This window comes from Rhipicephalus microplus, chromosome 1 (genome assembly GCF_043290135.1).
Source record: "Rhipicephalus microplus isolate Deutch F79 chromosome 1, USDA_Rmic, whole genome shotgun sequence".
Classification (NCBI taxonomy): Eukaryota; Metazoa; Arthropoda; class Arachnida; order Ixodida; family Ixodidae; genus Rhipicephalus; species Rhipicephalus microplus.
In genome coordinates this window covers 239,162,932-239,182,375 of record NC_134700.1, presented here as the reverse complement: position 1 = coordinate 239,182,375, position 19,444 = coordinate 239,162,932, and positions in this window count along the sequence as shown.

Genomic DNA, 19,444 nt, shown 5'->3' with positions numbered 1-19,444 from the left:
CCTGATTCACTTTTCGTTCCAGGGACTGGACATGAGGCGACCATGTAAGACTCCGGTCTAAAATTACTCTCAAGAATTCATGAGTTTTAACCATTTGAATAGGCTGATTTTGCAGAATAATCTGGAAATTTCCAGGTCTTTTTAAGGTAAACGGAAGTATGGCTGTTTTAGCCAGACTCAGTGCCATACCTCTTTTTTTTTTAGAAAACGGTCTACATAATCCAATCCTTCTTGTATAGTTTGTTGCACATCCAAAAACGATGGACCAGACATCCATATACTTATTTCATCAGCATATACTGAACATCCGATGTTAGGTGGAAGATTATCCGGGAGCTGCGCCATGACTGCATTAAAGAGAGTAGGGCTTAGCACGCTGCCCTAAGGCATTCCTTGGTGTACGACATGTTCTGACGTTGGGCCCTCCTGCGTAACTACAAAAATTTTCCGGTGCTTCAGGAAGTTAGCGATCTAACGCAGTATCTTGCCCTTGAACCCCTGTAACGCCAGGCCTTCCAGAACGTGAGCGTGACTCACAGTGTCGTATGCTCGGTGGACATCAAGGAATACAGTGACAGTGATGTTTCCTTGCGTTCGTTGGTTTTCCACATCTGTGATCAAATCCAGAATGCAGTCCATTGTGCATCTACCTCTTCTGAAGCCGGCTATCTTTTCTGGTAGTAGTTTTTTCATGTCTTGCCACCGTAAAATTCGTTCATTGATCATTTTTTCTATCACTTTTAAAAAACAACTTGTCAAACTAACCGGCCTAAACGAGTCCAACTGCATAGGGCTCTTCCCTGGCTTTAGCAACGGTGCTACTTTTGATATCTTCCAACTTTCCGGAACTTTTTCTTCTTGCCAACTTTTATTATAGATGTCCATCAGGTGTAATTTTCCTTTTTTGCACAAATTAGCAAGAGCAGCGTATGTAACTCCATCTGTTCCTGGTGAACTTGTTCGTTTTACTGAAGACAGCACATATTGGAGCTCCTCTGGTGTGAAGCTGTCATCCAGATACAGGAAGAAAACTTCAAGCAACTGCTAATTCATCGAGCGCCGGGGATGTTACTCGTAGAAGGTTCAGACCTGCTACTTGCGTTCGAGTGGAGCTCGAAAACAGAGAAAGCGAGAAAGCTATACGAAAAGTCGGTTCAATTTTTTTATAAGGAAAGCATATTCGGTGACAACGCTGTATTGTTTTCTGATATTGGAATTTGGTTCCTGAATATTTGAATGTCCTTGCCTATTCACAACAAGAAAACTTTTGGACGAAAGGGTGCGCACTAACATCCTGTTTGTAGAAACTCTTGAGTAGAAACTCTTCTTGTAGTGACAATGACATTACTTTGTTAACTAACAGAGCAACTTTAAATAATTTTGGGAAGATGTTGCCAGCAATGTCATGCAAGAAAAAAGTTTAACGTGGTTTTCAGTGAAGCTGTTTTAAAAAATCGCAATGAGAAACAGTTTTCTCAAATGGAACCACGTTTTCGAAAACCGTTGGCCGGATAGGCCCTCCTCCCTGATGAAAGTTGTCTGGTGATTCACCACTAAAACATTACCTCTATAATTTGTTTGCAGCACTATACCCCTCTCCTCTCCTCGTCTTATATTTGGTGCCATGTTTTGATTCATTTCATGCCGTCTGTGTGCTTCAAATATGACCTTTTTATAATAGTGCCAAAATATTTGCCGGCCAACTGCATCTCAGCAATGTTAGGTGCCAAAAAGGCTCACGAATGTTTTTCATTGACCAATCCAGGGCACAGTGACCACTCCCTTTGATTTTTACCAACTTGATTAAAACAGCTAATCTGATTACACAACTTCTAACTAAGCTACGAAACATCCCTACTCTCCAAAAAACATAATATTTTGTCATTTTTGTTGCTTTTTAATATTTTATTTTGCAGAACAGCCTGGATGCGATAAACTAGACAATAATATGTCTGTACTCGGCCTCAGACAACGCCGACTAATGAACGCTCGAGAGAAGATAAAAAAATGGCAAGCCGGTTACGACCGAAAATGACTGGCCTGTGAGTCAAGTTACGTAATTATCATTTCGTGACACGCAGTTATTATTTTACTCTCGTGCCACGCTAAATTACATACGTTATTGTAACAGAGGCAGCACTTTCCATGATATCCAAAGGAAATGGATCATGGGTGGTTATGGGCTTTGGCAACTAATAGAAGTACATTACCGAGGTAACCACTATGCCATTATTTTTCGTTAGTTTTATGAAGTAGGGAAACATTTCATATATCGTTATTCGTAATTCAGGAAGAAGTAACACCTAAAACGCATTACGTCCACTCTGTCGATCCTCTGCCTGATGACAATAATGAGTTAAAGCTTGAGCCTTTTTGAATGAATTGGAAGCTTGTAGTGGCGCATTGGTTGCATAATTCAAACTATGTGATACCAGGTTGTTATTTGCTCTTCAAGCACGCTTCATTACTTGAGTTAACGTGGATTCTTCTATACACGAAGCTTTTATAGGGTCTTTTTGCGAAATAGTTTCATGCTTTGTGGTAGAAAACTGCCATGCAACCAAGATAGCTTTCATGGATATATGTTAATATTATTATTATTATTATTATTATTATTATTATTATTATTATTATTATTATTATTATTATTATTATTATTATTATTATTATTATTATTATTATTATTATTCGACGCGATAGCAGTTATAGACAATGAAGGTGACGCGCAACTACGGCGACCAAAAAAACGTCGTTTTGAATTCATAACAACCTTTGCTATAAAACGCATACGTGGCAGCAGTGTAGATGCATGGTGTGCACGGGACCACACCATTCTCTCGTTTATTTTCGCATTTTGCCACTGCGCCGCGCCACATGTGCGATACGAGGCTACCCTTTCACGTACTGGCGTGCCCTCTTTCATGAAAAGGACGGCTGTTCATCTGCGAAGTGCCCATTACACTCTGACTCTTACTTTTCGAATCGCTCAAGCAGGCTCTAAACTAAGGCAAAGGCAACACACTCGCCTATCCACCTGCCCACTTCGTTGATGCCTTTGCTGCTAAAGATGATCATGAATTATATCTGCGTTCTTTGTAATAAGCGGGTTTTTAAAACCATTGGTTTTTCAAAAAATCACAAATGTTAACATCTCGCGTGATTTTACGCTTCTGACACGCAACATTACATGTGCTAAGCAGACTCCTCGCTCTTCCGTGACGAGTGCTTTTTTTTTTCAGAAGCAGTACTAAGCAGCTAGACACACAGCAAAAGCAAAAACAAATGGCGTGACTCTGTGGTAGGGCCCCTGCTTTCCCTGCAGAAGGCCTGCGTTCGACACCTAATCAAACAGATTTTTTACTATTGATTTATTTGAATCTGTCTAAAGTAATCGCTCAAGCACAAAACTGATTTGTTGCTTACAACCAACAATGCGGACACGGATACTATTTCTTTGTAAAGCAAGCTCTTTGAAGCAATCGAGGTAAAACTGAGAACTATGACTGATGACTGACACAAAAAAAAATTTCTTAAACCCCAGGCTAAATCAGTAGAACGAATGAAATCGAAGCTTGTAGTGTGTTCTTTCTTTGTTTCTTTCTTTATATCGAAATGCGCAATGTTTCCTTCTGTTTCCTTTCTGCACCCCTGGAAGTGGAACTTCACCTGCGTGCTTATCAACCGAACACACTTGTCGCTACAGGCAACGAAGATCTTCGTGCGTTCTTATCAGCGCGACATTGAAATGTGACAACGGCAAATGATAGAACGCTTCGATATACGATGAGATTGCCATGTCAGAAAGGACTGATCTCCGAGAGCCCGTGATCTATGAACTTTTATTTATTTATTTATTTATTTATTTATTTATTTATTTATTTTATTTATTTATTTATAATGTTAGCCAAAGGCCGATACAGTGTGGAGTACTGAAATACTCTTCACCCATTGGTCAAAGACACAAGTACTATACGGTGAAATCCAGACAGACAATGCATCTCACAGCTTTAAATCGATGAGTAGGAGGCAGCGCATACGAATATGCGGGTGACCGACGCACTTTCAAGGGCTGCATTTCTGTACACTCAGCAGGGTTTTCATGCGCCACCGCTGTCTCCTCGGCTTTATTTAATATGCAGCTTAGTCTGCACTGACGACAAAAGACGCCGCAAACTCAGGTTCTGCATACTCCGAGAGCTCCAAATGAGTAGAGTCCTTCCTGCGTGCACGCGCCGCGCCGAACCAGCGCAAACTCGCATCCCACCGATATAACTTACTAATGCATCCCAGCAACACCAAACTCTCCTAGTGCCTGACGAAAACTCACTTCTGTAATCTTCGATGAGAAATACCATGCAGCGCGGCGAAAAGTACTACTGCCTCCTGCTAATCAGAGTTGACACAAATGTGTCACATCCGTTTTGTTTCGTTATCTTTGTTCTGTCGCTCATATATGTACCTAATGGTATAGTCATATCCTCGAGCAGTGTGGAGCCGCTTAAGACATTAGGGCGAACTGCTCACTAGCTAACGCGTCCGGTGGATATGAGTGGAACCTTGTAATGCTGCACATTTCATGGTATATATTTGCTTCTTGTGAATGCTTCCTCCAAAAATAAAAGACAAAAAACATAACACTGCCTATTCTTCGTAAACAACGCCAGCGTGTATGCTTCCTATAAGCCAACAAGGAGCCTCTTGTACTTTTCTCCACAGAATAGGTTCCCTGTAGTCCGCCTAAATAGGACATATGTAGGATAAACAATTAACGCAGCGCACAATAACGGCTACAAAGCAATCCTACCTAATTCCCCAACCAAAGAGCTTGTCTCAATGTTTATTTTATAAGCTGCAAGTCCTTGCCTTGAATAATTTAACGAAGCGGATGAAGTAGGGCCCTGTTTACACTCGACTTATTCCAAAACAAGGAGGAGGCGTAACAGATGGAACGCCAGGTTGCTTGCGAATTCTTAGATCTTCTGGCGACACTTTGTGGAGGAAAGGAAGTTTTATAATAGAGGATGCTAGAAGGGGAGACTGCTAAAACTGTACATCCCTTGCGCCCAGTTGCTCGAGAATAGGCCAATCGAGGATCTGTCGATCGATCTTTGAACTCTCCAATGAAGGAATGAATCAGAAGTAAACGGTGTTCTATAAAAAGTTGGCAAATAATAGTGAAGCCCATTCTATTCTAATAGTTCCCAAATTTCTGACCAACATTTGCTTATTATAGCGTATGGTGGCGCACACTGGCCGAAACGATGAACACGAAAGAAAAGAACCTACACCACACTTAAGTACGTCCACTTGCGTATCTGTCAGCACTTGAGGGTCCTTTTGTTTCGTGTATATCCTCTCAACTGGTGTGCGTTACAATACGCTATAACGATCAACACACTAACTCTCTTCTACGTCTTAAGCAAAAATTGGTCCTATCGCATATTCATGGATCGTTAAGGTGACCTTCTATACTAAAGAAACGAAAAACGCACACACTAAATAAAAACACACCAGCGGAATTTTCATCGATGACCCTATACAGCACATCTCGCAAGCAATGACAGGCGCTCGCTACGAAATCTTGCGAATATATCCTATCTTAATTTGCATTGTACGCAAGCTCTGTGCGTGCGCGAAGCCATCAGGATAGCGCTGCCGCTTGGTTCATATGTGTGTACCCATATAGGTCACGCCTCAGAATAACCGTATCGCCCCTGTGTTTGTATATACTTACACACCAGACTCTCTCATGCTATATGCATGTTTGCTTATACTCCTATTTGTTTTATTACACTATTCCCTGCTTAAGTAGCATGGTGCTCTGAACGTGTGCTTTTTCAGTGTAAGTGCTCGCGAAGTCTGTGAACCATTGAACTAAGGAAAAAAGCACGGAAGCATTTATATACACACAAACGCGCACACACACACACACACATCACACACACACACACACACACACACACACACACGCGCGCACACACACATGCGCACACACTCCGACGCGCGCGTGCACGTACGCACAAAAACAGGGTGTGAAAATAGGATAAATAGAGGTCTAGCGAAGTGATACGGCAACAGCGAACGTGCAATGCATGTAATCGAGAAGGCAGGGCTAGAGAGACGTGTGCTTGCGTTTGCGTGGCATCGCGCGTGCAGGTTCGCGTCTACTAAAGAGAGCGATTCAGCGGCACGATATATCGCTGGAAAGAGAAAGCAGAGAGACAACATGCCACATCAGAAAACAAAAAAAAAACGACAACAGCATCAGCGAAAGACGACAGCGATACCTGCGTGCCACCAGACGAGAGAGACGAACGGCTGTGCTTTTTGGCAGCGTGCATCTGCGCCATTACGAAAGGCGAATCACGTCAATGTTTGCCTGCTGCCACGCTCGCGTGCACGCCGGGTGCACGGAAGAAGCTGCATCAGTCGAATGTTCCGCCGCGCTGCTCCACTATTTCGCATCGTTCCGCCTCGACAGACACCTTCAGCTTCAAACGGCGTCGGCTCCAGAGCAACGGTGGCAGGGGACGTAGAAGGGAAACTGCGAAACACGGGACGCGTATGCGACTACTTAAGAGAAGAGACGCGACTGCATTGCGCGCATCTGAGAACAATTTTTCGAGGGCAGAAGGGACATCAGTGAAGCTTTGCATTGCTCTATCGCTGCCAGCTGCACGGGGAGCGTTTTGGTTTATGTAGAACTGACTTACGCTTTAAACGGCAGAGCTCTAAGCTCTTGCTTGCGATGGGTTGTGCAAAAAAAAAAACAAACAAAAAAAGAGTGCCAGTACGCACTCTTGTTGCCCTCTTCAATTGATGCTTCACTAAGACATCACTTACACCGGCTTGTTTGGCATGGAATGAGTGTGTTAAAAGTCACGTAAAATCGCATAATGGCTAGACATGAAGCAATAATCACGTAAGATCAAGTAAGAACTAACCGCGGCACTAAAAATTCACTTAACAAAACGCAACAACTTGCACTGTTTCATGGTGTTGTGCCTATGAAGGCGAGAAAGAGAAAGAAAGACAGAAAGAGAGGGAGAGTGAGAAAAAGTTTGGTGACAGAAGTTCAACTAGTCTTTTCTATGCGTTAATGGGCACTCTCTTTGCTGATGTGGGTATATCCAAGCTTAAGTGGCTATCTCGTGGTTTGGCTTGTATAGCAGACTTATGCCGCCCAGCTCCGCTGTTTCTTCACGCTTGGCACTACCAGATTGAAGCTACCCTAGATTTTTGTAAAGCCAAGTTTCTGAAGAAGTTATTCACAGTATACAAAGGATGACGGATTCAGAAGATCTCTTTCATGTTGAAATTGCTAGTGATGAATGCAAATTTACGCAAAGTACTTCAAATAGGAGATCCTTTCGGCGAGCGTTGATTTCCAGTTTTATTTTTTCTTCGGGGTGCAGGATATTGTACGCATGCTTTTCTCAAAGCCCTCTTTCAGGCGGAATCGATCCTTGGTTTTAATGGCCAACTTGCAGCCGTAATCAGCTTTAAAACCACCGTCAAGCACAGTGGCAGCACCAGCATGCATGAAGTTAAGAGAATGGTCTCCGAAGGCAATATGCGAAAGCTGCTCTCACTCCACTTTTGTGTCGCAAGCACGCCTAATCTTTTTTCGAAGGAGTCACAACAATGAGCTCTTCCAGAGATTGCACGGAAAAAAAGTGAAGGATGAAAGAAAATCGAAGAAGTGAGAGAACGGTAAGTGAGAAATAGGAAGAAAAGTCGAGGATAAAGGAGGTTGTCCTCGAATGCTGAAGGACTTCGAAGCTGTCTTGATAAATGATCGGCCAGAATAGATAGGTCGGCACAACACCCTGCAGGGAAAAAGGAGAAAAGAGCGAAGACAACGTAAAAGACATAACAAAGTTCACGTGTGAAGAATGAGAAATAAATAAAACACGTATAACGCAAAAACAAAATATCCTTTATTTTGCAAGGCGACGTTTAGAATTCGAATGCTGAAGAGTAAAAAAAGCAAAAAAGCAGATGCTACGAGGGAACGAAGGAGCTTGGAGCAAATTGAGCTTGGGCAGAAAAAAAGGCTCCGAACAGAGTCTCACTCGGTGCGAGTAAACATGCACTGGGTAGATATGAAAACAGTGGAGCCGCGGGGCAGAAGAAACATTTCTTAGGAAAACGACACCCTTACCTCCTTTCTTTTAGCTTTCTCGGCATCCTCTCCTCGACACATCTCTCTTCCCTGGTATGGCGAATAAAGCTGCTGTCACGCTGTTTCTTCTCAACATTTTTTTTTTTATGTATAGAGTGAGAGAAGCTGTTTGCTGACCAATGTATGAGCAAAAGTGAAGGACCCTGACCATGGTACGGCAGCGAAAACAATCTTCCAGCACACGCTCGACTTTTCGATGGCAAAGCCTACGCTGGGCGTTGTTGACCTGCCTTTGTAGACGGAACGCGAGAAGATAGGGCGCGGATAAATAACCCCTAAGGCCATCGTCCCGCTGGAAACCACAATAAGTTCGGCATTGCGTCCTAACCTCATTTATTGGTCACCCCGAGAGCCTTCCATGACGCACGACTTCGTGGCAGCTGGATTTATTAAATGCGTGAGCATTCCCGTTCCAACTCGATGAGAAAACGGTGCATTTTTTCATCCCCTTGTCGTGTGAGACTACCACAGCCACAGAGAAATATATGAATAAAACAAGACAAATTTTATTAACTCAACCGGGTGTGAACCCAATGCCCAAAGGTTCTAAGGAAGGTGTTTTAACCACTGACCTACGTACAAACACTCGTTGATTATCAATATGTTTCTAATGTATAACAGTTTTGGGAAAACGGGTTCCTAATAAAAAGTTAGTGACAGTTGACGCGTGTGGCTTGCTTTATTTACAGCATAGCAATAAACAAGCGGCTTTGTAGGCCTCGTTATTTGTTGTGGGACACCTCATGTATCTTTAGGTATGTTATTTAACACTGTTGTATTGCCGCGCTTGTCAAGTGGTAAAACGACTAATCGTCCCACGATTCAAGGTTACACCAAGCTATTTAGCAAAGGCTCAAAACTGCATTTCCCAAATCTGGATTCTAAATAGTTCTACCACAGCTAGGCAGGTCATGCACATGACAAAATAATAGCCTCACTGTTACTGCTACCCTGGTTCGTTGAACATTGCTGCATATAATAATAACTAGACGGATGAACTACCTGATGCTTACCTGATGCTCATAAGGTGGACCATCAATTATAACTTCCCAATTCCGTTACATGGGACATTTTTCATACATTGAAGCCTAAATCGAAATCGCCACGTAAGAAAATATGATGCAAGAGCGCTGAGCAAATGTGAATGAATAGTTCCTGCAACAAGAAAAAAAATCGCATCTTCCCAAAGGGAACCCTGATGTGATGCGAAGCAGCAGCGTTGCGCACGGACACGATCAGCGTTTTTGACTCGCGTCTTGTCATGTCGTTTGTCTTTCGCGACGGACGCTTGCGCTAGGTTTCCGTGGCTCACACCTCGTCGGTGTTTCCGGCGCGACGTCGCCATTCGCGAACGCGATCGGCTTCGCTAACTCTCGCATCGCCGACCAAGGCAGGATTAGCCCAGATCGCTTCGGCGCGTGTTTCGGCGGGCGAAGGAGCTTCGCTTTCCGGCATCCTCTCCATGGCGGATAAATGAGCCGAAAGAGTGTTCACTCGATGTAGCTCAAACGTTGCGAACAGTGAAGAGGGTGAAGCGTGAGAGAGGTGACACGTGGCAAGCGCGCGGCACGCGAGGGAGAGAGTGACGTCCCCGCGCACTGTGAGGGAAGGCGTGACCAACTTGGCACCGCTCTAACACCTGCGGTGAGGTTTGCGTAGTGCGGCGTATTGGCACGAAGACACGGACGGACAGCGTTACACAGGCTAGCCAAAGAGCTGCTTTGCATCTAAAACTGAACACCCGAGCTGACCATTCTGAAAGCACAAGAACGTGAAGGGAAAACCGCATTGCAGAACAATGTGCATGCATGCACCCACCCCCCCCCCCCCCCCCCACACACACACACACATTATACAAATATATATATAAATGCAAAGTAAGAAAAAACGAACAAGACGTCCGAGTTCTTTCTTCGCATATTCTGCCTTTTTCTTACCCTTTTTTATCACACTTTTCAACGCTAATGCTGCGAATCCGAACCTGTTCAAAGGATAAAATCTCGGCATCGCAACGCCTAAATAAACGATTCGATTGTGCAAGCGTATCAGACCATGTAATGTCATGAGAACAAATATTTGTAAAAGCTGCAACATATGAAAACTGATAAAACATACAATATAGCAGTAGGCAAACAGAGAAAGGATTGAAACATTCGTCCTTTAGTCGAGGCTTCATTCTGAGGCGATTCGGTTGAGCGGGAAAATGCTTGCGCACACGAACGCATCTTGAGAAGAAGCTCGTAGCAGCTGCTGCTTCCGCTTTTGCAAATTGTGCACTCAGCACAAGGTTGAAGGATCACAAGAAACGAGCGCATAAAAACACAGCAGGTCAGTGTGAGTGTGTGTAAAGGAGATGGTGATGATGGAGAGTATAGAAGGTGTAAGTGCATGCGGAGCATGCTTCGTACTGTTTATGTTTGAATTCAACTATCACTCGTTTGAAATTCAGTGAGATATGTCGAAGTATTTTGAAATTTTAGGCTGAAAAAAATGAAACTGTCCCAGCCTTCACACTCCAGGTTTGCGTAACGGCTTTTTCTTTCTCTTTTTTTCCCCCGTTCGGCGATGAAATGCGGCGATGAATGGGAAGATTTCGGAAGGGTTGAGAAAAAGAAACAAACATACCGGCAGAAAATTCTTAGGAATAAGCCGGAAACGGCATCAGAAAATGTCGCTCTCACACAAAGGCGTAAGCTGCTTCTTGTAAGAAATGCCGATGAGGCGGAACGGGGCATCGGTAATTCGTTTTCCGTAATCGCATTTTAATAGCACTCGCTCCATCTCCAGAAATGAGTTAGGGCTCCTCGCTACATTTTGCGATAAAGACATGAAAGGCGGAGAGGAAGATAAGGCAATGTGCCCCATCACAACCTTTTTTTCCCTACTCCAACCGTGGAAATGCTTGACAACGTTTACTTTGATCAAGAATGGTTTCAGGCCGAAAAAAAGACAGCAGAAATCTCTTTTCAGACGGAGTTGGGCGAATCAAACGGCAGCAGTTTTTTTTTTATTGGTCAAGCGTCTTACTGAGATAGGCGGCCGTCGAAAACGTGAGTTCCAATCCGCTTGCATTTCGAGATGTGCTGAGCAGGTGCCATTTCTACGGCTTGTGCTGACCGAGTGTAACGACTGTTCTTTGGGGAACACGCTCCGATCGTAGCCTCGAAATAAATATATTGCGCAGAAGCGAAAAGTTTTTAATAGGCATGTATCTGTATAAAGTGAGTTTTGGAATGTACAATAAGTTACCATGAAATGTAAGTTATAATCGCGGCTATTTCAAGCTCGCACACACAAGTTTTGTGCCCATGCAAAATACTGATAAAGGGTGGGGCGTTCGCACCCACTCCCGTACAATCCATGCTTTAGCCCTATATAAACGCCACGATCATATTTCTGGACATGTGATATAATGTTACAAAGGGCCTCCGGAATTGTGATGACAGCAGAGAGAAGGCCAAGTTGCGTACCTCGTGCGGCCACTGTACGGTGCACAGGTAGGCAGCTTCCTCTAAAGTAAATATGTGCCTCTGACTTTGTAATGCTGCTAAAAGCAGCCTATATGCACTTGAGTCTTGTTGCGTTCTTTTTGCTTTACGGCAGAGAAACGTCAGACACCTTCCGTTTTACGGGCGCTCGCACTTTCGCTATAATCATGGATTTTTGAAGAGGTTTTCAGGCTTCTCGCAAAGCCTCCTACATTGCACACTGTGTTGTAGTTTTCGTCTAAGCGTAGGCCACTGCATAGAAGCCCTGTGGTGACACGCTCTGCTGCGGCTGGCATAATCTGAGAATGGATTATACAGCCAGACTAAGGTCAGTCGAGTGGCTACCGCGTCTCTATAGGCTGGTGCAGTAGCACAAACTTCTTTGTCTTGGTACTGAAGCCCGTCTTACGCTCGTGAAATGGTTCTTATGATGCAGCATGTAGCCGTGGTCAAGACAGGGGTTTAGTTTTACGTGAAAAAAATCAAAATAACGCTGAAGATTTAAAAGTGGTGGTTGTGTCATTTTTTGCTTAAATCCTGCCAAAATACTCGTATACCTTGTGTGCATGACCTGCGATATAAGCAGCTTGAACGGCCATAAAGGGGAAGCGCGAATTCTCGTGCTTCTCCTTTATAGCAAGCACAGTCGCCTTCTGTAAAGTAAGCGTATTAGTTCACACGTTGCAAGAGCCATTATTGTAATATGGGTAGGTTGGCAAATACGGCATACGTTGAGATCTTTTGCATACAGGAAATACCAGACAGCAAAGGAAAGTTTTTGCATTAATATATTTCATAATATGAATGCACAGAGTGGTGCTTGCAAGAGGCTTGTAACCACGTCGTGTGAATATCAGGCCTGAATATTCTAAGGCACAGTCCCTGTTTACACTGTTATAAAAGCACTATAGCATCGGTTGATTGATTTGTGGGATGTAACGTCCCAAAACCACCATATGATTATGAGAGACGCCATAGTGGAGGGCTCCGGAAATTTTGACCACCTGGGGTTCTTTAACGTGCGCCCAAATCTGAGCACACGGGCCTACGACATTTCCGCCTCCATCGGAAATGCAGCCGCCGCAGCCGGGATTTGAACCCGAGAGCTGCGGGTCAGCAGCCGAGTACCTTAGCCACTAGACCACCGCGGCAGGGCGCACTATAGCATCGGACTCATTCCAATAGGACGCTTAACATGGTTGGAGACGGGCAAGGGAGTCGGAAAAAAATAGTGAAGATGTTGCAGCAGTACGGCGAGACACAGAAGCTGCTAAGGCGGCACAGCCGGCTCCCACAAGCAGAACAACCCGATTATCATCGAGAACCACAACACGAATACGGTTTCACTTGTGGTTCGTCCCAATATAAATGTTTCCTGTCCACAATTTTTTATGAACTCATGGCAGCAATTCAACTAACAAAATCTTGAACAGATCAAGACGGCATGTGCAGGTTTAGTATTAAGACCTGGTTTCAAAGGAGTTCTCTGAGACCACGCACCTATTAGTAAATAAAATATAGTAATGTTTCGGTACAAACATCTTCATGTTGTCACATGGCTATGCCATTCATATCCTCGTTTACAATAGCTATCTATAAGTAGGAGTGAGACCCCTCTATCAAAAGAGCGAAAGAAAATTTTTTACTCACAGATACGGCTCTGAATTTGATCGGGTTGGTGACGTCATTAGTGATTTTCTTGTAATCCAACGACGACTGTTATAAAGGAGGCATCAATACCTCAAGTATTTCCTATCCTACGCACTTGAAGGTTCAATCAACACAGAGACACAAGTAGGGAAGAGAAACTCCGCAGAATTGCGTCCAATATTGTATTTACAGATAGTCTACTACGGGCACTCGAACGTTCATCCCCGCACGCTGTCATGCATGACGTCTGCTAACGAAGCACTGCTTGCTGAACGGCGGCTTGCAACACAAGTACTAGGGTCCTAAATGAATGCGATCTGTGTAATTTTGAACAAAGAGAACACATTTGCACAAAGTGGCATACATGGTCTGCACTACGGTGTAGGAAAAATTTAGGTGTGAACATGCTCCGTTCGCCCCGTCGAAGAGCGTGCCCAGGTAATGTTCGACTTTAGTACATGCACCAGGCCGCCGCTGCGTTGGAAGGGGGGGGGGGGGGGCGCTGCTACAAGGGGGCCAATAGGAGGAAAGAACCGAACATTATCCGGACGCGCCGTTGGGCGAAGTGTCCACCCCTAAATTACTTGTTTACAGCGTGGCCTGGACTCATTCAGTTGAGTGCGTAAATTATCAAATACAAGATGGTTGATCTCTGCTTGATAACAATATGTACATCATGAAGTAAAAGTTGTTCTCACCGAAGTACCTGAATGTTTCCTGTACATTTACGTAAAATGTTTGCAGAATATGTATTGGGGCTGGGCACTCATAACCGTTTATATTAATGAACCCACGCTGAAGTTTGGGCCTACATCTCCATCTTGATGGCTAACATTCATCAGCAAGAATTAAACGAACCCATGTGGGACCTAGTATGTGCGTCGATGAGCGTAATCAAAGAAGGCTGCGTGTGAGCTAGAAAAAAGTTGCGGACTGCACGCAGAAGCCATACGCTATAAGGTTGCCATCTCGCAGCCCTTACTGTTATTGAAAGAGAAGAAAAAACATCAGAAAGGTAGCGAGGTTACCTATACTAAGTCCAGTTTGCTACAATACACGGGGTAGAGGAGATTGAACACAGTGGTATGACTAGAGGGGATTGATGCGCTTTGTGTCACGCCTGTTGCTCAGCCGCGTTTTTCCTCGCGGGGACCGTAGGCGGAGAACGCGGTGTTACCGTATGGCAAGGAAGGTGCGTGTCGTGGACGTATTTTTGGCGACGCGAGACCAACGGTTCGGCTAAGGTCACCACTTCGCAATGTGCTGAGGCATTGACAAAATCACTTCTACTGTTTGAAATGTGCCGAATGGAATAGACGCGTAGCACCGACGCGTTGCAGGATTGTGGTGACTAACTATAGTCATGACAAACTACCTCACTTTACCACTTTCGAAGGACGACATTACCCCGCCGATAAAGAGCACTGTCAGCGCGAAATGTGATGCAAAATCCGTGTTTGTAACGACTCCAGAGTGTGTGTCCGGGGCAGGATGGATAACGGTCCCACCACCTGGTGTCGCAAAATGAGTAGTCGTGGATGCGACTCCCATTGATTAAACTTTGTTTTAAGACGATAGACTTTCTTCGAATAATTCAACGCAGATATTTAGGTCTGTCTGTCAGTCTGTAACATGATTCAGCCGACGGGCCGAAGTTTACGTACTTGCTGAACTCCCAGCTATCTTCAACTGTTGGCTGCGTTCATATGTATACTTATGAACATTGTCAATCAAAAAGCAAATAATACGCACATCTGAGGAGCAAAATCAGTACGAAAGGATTAGGTGATGTGTTGCTTTCTTAGAAAATACATAGACACGTAATTCTTAAGATGCTGGTGTGTTTTACGCTGTGCGCTGAGAATGCGTCGCTATGCACAAAAAAGCGCTCTTCTGACGATGCGGTGATGCCAACTGGCAGTGACCCTGGGTTCTGCACAAGCTCTTGTTTTCCGACAGCACTGCCAGATGGCCTCCATAGCTCATGCAGCACCTCCTCTATTTAATCAATGCCAGCCAGATGAGGCAAGTTCAACATAGAGGAGACACTGTGCGAAGCAAGACAAAAGATAAATGGCTGCTCGACCAGCAGAAGGCTATCGTCTTTCTACGACATCTGCAGCAAAGCACCAAGATACACAGCCAATCTTCTCTTTATCATCTTGTGTGTCTTTTTTTTTTGATGTCATATCCGTGACATAAATACGACAATGCTGTGTTGGTGGAAACCGGAATAATACATTTTCGTTTGCAAAATAAAATTGTTTTTTTACAGGAAATAAAAATTTGCGTGACCGGATGAAGCGCCGCCGTCTAACAAAAAAAAAAAGGTAATCGTTCAAATACATTCTGGATATATCTTGAGCATGAAGCATTTGGGACAATTTCGCACGGTTGTTTTCGTTTCCTTTAAATTATGTCCCATTTGTCCTCCCCCATTGCAACTCAATAAACAATTGTATCGGGCCAGTTGGTAAGGATCCATCTTGCTAGGAAGCGCAGCCACTATTACAACGAACACGCTTGTGTTGTGTGTTCGTTGTAATAGTGGCTGCGCTTCCTAGCAAGATGGACCCCCATTGCAGGATAGAAAACCTAATCTCGTGATCTCATTCCCTCACTCTCTCCCCATATATTTCCAGTAGCTGTGCCAAGGCATGCACAAAGCTTCCATAAGCTTTAGATGAGCCATTACCTGTAAAAGGCTGCTCTTCAACACTGTTGAGCTCCTCAATTCCCGTGAAATGGCAATACGCCATAAAACCGCGACACGACGCCTTAAGCAAACGACACCATATTGCTCAACAATGGCTGATCGAAGACAAAGTAAGTGACTTGGGGGTCGAAAATCAGCGGTCATCGGAGGGCAGCAATGGGGATTACGGAACTAAAAGCTGTTAGAATACACCTGTGTACGAAAAAAAAGGCCCTCTCAACACATACGGCTTCGATCTGGGCTGAAGTAAGAGCGACGGAGCAAGGAAATACAAAGAGGTCGTGACGGCGGATCACATTCATTGATTGCGTCAGTTTAGCAGCACCATTCCCACAACGAAGTCCGAACGCGACGACGAGACCGAAGAAAAAAAGGCTGGCTGTGATTGCTGAAAGAGGTAGAGGTCTTTTACGACGAGCAACGCTCTGTCGCAAACCCGAGCTGCAGTTGTAAGGAACGAGCACGGCCCCCTTTTGTGAGAGTGTGTGGAGTCGTACGTCTTCAGGGCGGAGGCTGAGAATCTTGATAAAACACAAGTATAGGACGAGGGGAAATAACAAAAAAAAAACGAATGTGGGGCCATTTTCGAGCAGACTAGACGATCTCTTTTAGTCTCGCTGGATACGTAACGTGAAAGAACCATCTTCATATATTTTTTTTCTCCCTGTACGAGAAGAGCAGAGTGAAAAGGAACGGCACTCCCCCTTATTGGATATTATGTTAGGTGGCGTGGCCAGCGAGAAGTTACGACTCCGAGAGGAACCGGCGACACCAGCCATGATCTCTGGCGAGCACTTTGCATAAAAATTCTGGCGCCGTGTAGCCGCGTCTGACTGCGTGTACTGTGTTTTTCCTGTGCATGATATATAGGTAACGTCTGTCGGCTGTCACAAAAACCAACTCGCGCTTTTCTTTCACTTTAGGTATAGTTTTTTTTTTTTCAAGTGCACGTGGTGGGCACATGAATAACGAAGGTGTCAAGTTCTTCGGGCTACCTATTCTTTCTGCTCCTTTCTGCTCTTTTACTTCTTTCATTGTTGTTTCAAAACCACAGCTAAAATATTCAGAACTGGCATAAGTGCTGCCGTAATTGCGTCGCCTATTCAGCAAAAACGTACAGTAACGCCATGAACTGTTTTTGATTGATGCCAATTGAGAATAACACAGCATAAGTGGTTTAAAAGACATGCGGCTTTATGTCTGTATCGCTTCCGCTACAGTTGTGGGCGCAGCCATATTTACTATGCACACATCTCTTATGAACAGGTGAGCATTACTGGCTGAGTTATCCAGCTGAATGCGTCACTGTGAACATGAGCACGTACATATACTGAATCTTGTGAGATATACTTTAGTAACTACATGGATACTTTCGTGACCAATTGTTCGCTCTTCAGGGAGCCCGATGTGATACCCAGATACTCTGTGACATGCACTGAATGGTGGAACGTTTTAATGACTACTATAATGTTCGACTTTTCAAAACTCTTCGTAATTAGCAGTTAGCGCTAAAAAACACCGAAGAGGCTCCCGTTCAAACTATACAAACGGATGTATAGCCATGTCAGAAGTAATTGTCAAGCAGCTCTTATGCGCATCATTATCAAGAGAGAGTAACAATTCTCATATCACTTATGTGAATGAAATGCAAGAGCGAATATCAACAACTATTGTGTGAAGCATCACTCGACATTTTTAGGGTCTTAGTCGTCGCGCACATTGCTATGGGAGACTATGCTGTGTACTAATTCGCTGAGCCAATTTAGATTGAATAGGTCACGTTTTACTTGCTTCGTAGTATTGGGCGCAGCCTGATTTCTAGAACAGGTTATGCATGCTTGTAATGTTGCGCCTACTCATTTTCCTAACAAGATACGCTAATAGAATGTGCCTCGTTATTTGCACACGTCAAAAATCATCTTATTCTCCTGTCTTCTTATAAGATCCTACGCTGTCTTAAAGAGAAGTGTACAGCCGATTTTCATTCTTCCGAGTGTTTCATATGAAGATGGAAAGAAAATTCAAATGCCCATCTTGAAAATAAGGCTTCAAAGTTAAAAACAGGTATATTTGAGGACTGAAACCAAGGCCCTTGATTGCTGTAGCATTGCGCTCTCTCATACCTATGTGGATCCTTTTTACAGTAAATATGGTCCTGTAAAAGTAAACAAAGTAGCAGCTTGCTACCGAGTGATCTTTATTTCTGAAAGAAAGATACCTTGAAATCACAAAGAACCGCTAGCCAAAAAAACTAATTCAGACTTTTTACATTACTAAACGAGAAAAAAAATATATCGCTTAAGCGTCGGTTGTTCTTAGCGACTGTGATTTGTTTTTGGCGGGAGGGGGGGGGGGAGTAGAAGAAGGTTAACCACAAAATGTTATAGTCTTGTATCAATCAAAAGAGAGAGAGAAACAAGAGAAAAAAAAGGCAGACATGTTAACCAGATGCTCGGATTCTGTATGTCATCCTGCACTAGGGTTGAGGAATAGAAATTGTACGAGAGCGATAAAAAAATGGCAGCATATCCACAGAATGGATGATGGAGAGTGGGGCGAAGCATCCGTCCGTGTATTCGTTCTTGCTTCCGTCCGTCCGTGCGTCCCTCCATGCGTCCACCAATGCGTCCATCCGTCCATCCGTGCGTGCGTCTGTACGTGCGTCCGCACGTCCATCCATGCGTCCGTCCATGCGCTCGTCCATGCATCCACCCTGCGTCCGCCCATGCGTCCATTCGTTCGTGCAGCCATCCGTGCGTCCGTCCATGCATCTGTCTGTGTGTCCGTTAGTCCATCTAGTCAACACTCCAAGTGCAACAATCTCGCATCTCTTCATTATATATTCTGCATATAGAAGCACCGCCATCCAGCAAACATTCCAAGGACTAAACGAGAGGTGGCACACGCACACTTTCTTACGGGTGGCGCTTCGTGTCTACTTCTTACCTTTAACCACCTCGAGTTCATGGTATATACTAGTTGACTGTATTCATGGCACTGCAGCTCAACGCTCGCTAAACGTTTCTGAAACAAAGGAGGTTACGTCCAGCAAGTATAACGTAGCAACCTTTTCTTGTCAGATACTGCTCAATGTACATGCCAATGGCTGCTAATGGGGAATGAGAGACAGAAGAATTTGGCTTTTAGTTAACGCGAACGCTGCGATTTATTTATTGTTCAACAACGCACAGGAGAAATCTCCCACCGGCACCCCCTTGGAGGTCAAAGCGTAAGACATGTTGCGTACTACGAGGGACGAACGGGTGCCGCTTTGAGGAGCTTCGCCCCTAAAAATTAATGAGAACAAAACACGGACACACACGCACCTACAAAATCAATGGAGTCATTCAGACAGATCAGTACGCCAAAAACCCCAGTAGCGCTTGTACGGCCTTCTTATGTGAT